Source organism: Amblyraja radiata, chromosome 36 (assembly GCF_010909765.2).
Source record: "Amblyraja radiata isolate CabotCenter1 chromosome 36, sAmbRad1.1.pri, whole genome shotgun sequence".
Taxonomy (NCBI): Eukaryota; Metazoa; Chordata; class Chondrichthyes; order Rajiformes; family Rajidae; genus Amblyraja; species Amblyraja radiata.
Window position 1 is genome coordinate 13,070,285 of NC_045991.1, and position 3,893 is coordinate 13,074,177.

Genomic DNA, 3,893 nt, shown 5'->3' on the forward strand with positions numbered 1-3,893 from the left:
CGGCAGCCTGAAGCCGCGGTCTGCAGAGCTCCAGCTGGTGCGGCGTCTACAGGCCGGGATCCCTCGTGGAAGACCCGGGGGAAGAAGAAGCCATCACTCCCGGCCCGCGGCCAACTTCTACCGCGGGGCCGGCATGGACTTACCATCACCCCTGGAGGGGAGCTTCGACCGCCGGCCCTGCAGTCTACGGAGCTTCTGGCTGCGGCGGGGACTTTAAATCTTGACCGCCGGCCTGCGGCCTACAACAACTTAAAGCCGCGGTCTCCGGTGAGGAAGATCCGATCCTGGACTGACTCTGGACTCTGGTCCTGTCCACAGGGGGGAAATGGAGGAGGACTGGCCAAATGTTGTGCCTTCCACCACAGTGATGAATGCTGTGGTGGATGTTTGTGTTACAGTTTTATTGTGGTTGTGTGTTCTTTATTATTGTACTGCTGCTGACAACCCAAATTCCACCGACCCTGGTTGTGTGGCAATAAATTATATATATCTAATTATATCTATATCCAGTGCAGAACAGTGCAAGATTGTGTTGCCCGGGGTAGCACAAGGTAAATAAAATAGACTCAGACCAAGTTATAAAACTTTATCAACACACAAAACAATTACATTTTGAATTCGGTGATAAACCACAAAAACTATTAGCACGTCAACTTTGTAAACTAGACGGGGAAAAACAGTTTACAAAATTAGATCAGATCAGATATTAACACTGCCCAAATATATCAATGACAAATTCTTACAATACTATTAAACACATTACTCAACTAAAGTGACAGAACTATCAGCAGGAATGGAAGCATTTCTACAGAAATGTAATCTTACGGGTTTAGATCTCAAAGAGAGAGAATCACTAGGTGTTGAAATAACGGTAAAATATATCGAAGAGTCAATTAGATGTTTAAAAAACGGAAAGGCCGCAGGTCCTGATGGCCTAAGTTCTGAATTTTATTTTAAAAATTATGATCTGATCTCTCCACGCTTACAAACGCTGTATAAATACGCCTACATTCAACAGAAACTGCCAGAAACTTTAAATCAATCCACAATAACACTTATACCAAAAACTGATAAGGATCTTGAAGACCCAGGTTCATATAGAGCAATAGCTCTCTTAAATACTGATCAGAAAATATGAACCAAAATCCTATCTCATAGATTGAGTTTAGTGATTAACAAATTAATACACCCCGACCAAACAGGTTTTATTCCAAAACGTTATTCATTTTATAATCTGAGAAGACTATTCAATATTATATACTCAAATAGAATTGCTAATGCAGATCTAGCAATCATTTCGTTAGATGCTGAAAAAGCATTTGACCAGGTAGAATGGTCATATTTATTTTAGGTGATGGAAACATTTCAACTGGGGAGAAATACTGCACATGGGTTAAACTTTTATATTCTAACCCAACAGCTAGAATATTAACAAACCAAATGTTATCAACTAAATTTAATCTTTCTAGAGGTTGTAGACAAGGATGCCCGCTATCCCCATCATTATTTGCTCTTGCAATTGAACCACTAGCAGAAACCATTAGAGCCCATATACCCCTACACGGGTATAATACTAAAGACACAATGAATAAAATCTCTTTATACGCGGATGATGTATTAATATATATTACAAAGCCAGAAACTAGTATTCCAAACCTTTTAAATCTAATAACTCAATTTGGTCAGTTTTCGGGATATAGAATTAATTGGAATAAAAGCGAAATCATGCCAATAACAAAACTCAATTTACATACATTACAATAATGCCCTTTTAAAATAGTGAAGGAAAAATTAAAAAATTTAGGAATTTATGTAACTAAGACATATACTTCTTTATTTAAAATAAACTTCCCACCTTTACTGAATAAACTACATAAGAATATTCAGTATTGGAAAACACTTCCCATTTCAATGTTTGGTAGAATTAATGCTATAAAAATGATCTTTTTACCGCAATTACTTTACCTATTTCAATCAATTCCGATATATCTCCCAAAATGTTATTTTAAAAAGGTCGATTCTATTGTTACAAGCTTCATCTGGGATTATAAAAATCATAGAATAAGCAAAACACATGTATGTAAATCAAAGACAAATGGAGGTTTAGCCTTGCCAAATGTTTTGTTTTATTTTTGGGCAGTCCATATTAAAAACATGAATTTCTGGCTGGAAGAAATGGATCAGCAACCAGATTAGTTAAGGATGGAAAAGGAAGACTGTTTGCCTTTTGAAATTGGTTCGATTATATTTGCTCCCACAAAACTGCACAAAAAACCCTATAATACACAGTGGTATACGAATCTGGAAACAATTAAAAAAGGCTTTAAAATTGGATAATATATCACTCGGTATTGTAAACCCCCATTGTAAACAATCCTTTATTTCAACCATCCATATTGGATATAGGTTTTACACAATGGAAAAATTGTGGAATTAAAAAGATGCGACATCTTTATAGGAAAGGCACTTTTCTCTCATTTCAGGAGTTACAACAAATCTACGGTTTACACTCAAATAACCTTTTCAGATATCTACAGTTTAGAGATTATGTTAAATCTAATACACAAGATTATAGGACTAAGGAACCAGAAATCCTTGATGAATGTTTGACCAAACATCCTAATACAAAAAAATTAATAGCTTATATTTATAACGTCCTCTTAGACAGCGAGGTCCCATCGATGGAATTATATAGACACACATGGGAAAATGAATTAGGCCATCCTATAACAAAAGATATCTGGGGTGAAAGTCTACAACATATACATCAATACTCGTTAAATCCCAGACATGCTTGAATACAATTTAAAGTATTACACAGATTACATTACTCCAAAGCAAAACTAAATAGAATTTTCCCACATATCTCTCCTATCTGTGATAAATGTCAGCATCTAGAGGCTAACCCAGCACATACTTTTGTAAACTGTATAAAAATCAAACATTTCTGGATTTATATTTTTAGAATAATTTCAGGTTATTAATACTAAATTAGATCCCAATTCAAAACTAAAAATACTTGGCATACCAGAACAAAGTCTAACACTCACAACAAACCAAAGAGACTTTCTTGACCACAGTATAATAACTGGGAAAAAATTAATACTAAAATTTTAGAAAGGCCCTATCACAATTAAAATGTGGATTATGGAAATGTCGGAGACCCTACACCCGGAAAGAATCAGATTTGTCTTAATGGACAAACAAGAACTTTTTGTTAGAATGTGGTCTCCATTCATTGACTATTTGAAGGGGTAGATCGGTCCAGCACGGGAACCTAATCGAAGCTTGAACTCAGGATTAGATGAAAGTTATACTTTATAATCCACAAACCTATCTCCAATGATGTATTATTAGTAAATCATTCCATTCTTTTATTTATCTTGACATTTGTGGGGGTTTTTCCCCTTTCTCTCTTACTTTCTATCTTAAAAAACAAACTAGAAGCGGCACCAATCCACAACTGCTAATATTAACAATGTATAACTGATATACATGAAATGTTTGCTTCTAATAAAAATAATAAATACAAATAAAAAGCTGGAATGTATTGTCACATGCACCAATTAAGGTCCAGTGATATTTGAGTTACCACACAGCCACACTGAGTAAAAAGCAACAAGACACACAGCCACATAAAATAAAATCTAACATCAACATCCGCCACAGTGGAATCCCCATTCCTCACTGTGATGGAAGGCAATAAAATTCAATCATCTTCCCCTTTTGTTCACCCGTGGTCGGTCGGGGCTGTTGAACCCTCCGCAGTCACCGCTCACTCACTGCCGGCCGACACACGACATAAAAGTCCCTTTAAACTTCCCTGATCCAAAGACATCCCCATGAAGAAGGCCTACGCTTGGACAGATATCCAGCCAGAAGATGCGAAAGCA

At 36.5% G+C, this 3,893-nt stretch overlaps 1 long non-coding RNA gene across 1 annotated transcript; it reads right to left on the reverse strand.

The window, feature by feature from the left end:
• Positions 1–912: 912 nt before the first annotated feature.
• Positions 913–2,501, reverse strand: LOC116966270. Its single transcript, XR_004409958.1, has 3 exons — positions 2,491–2,501; positions 1,856–1,860; positions 913–1,021 (listed from the first exon to the last, which is right to left on the reverse strand). It is a non-coding gene; the product is annotated as an uncharacterized LOC116966270 (long non-coding RNA).
• Positions 2,502–3,893: the final 1,392 nt, after the last annotated feature.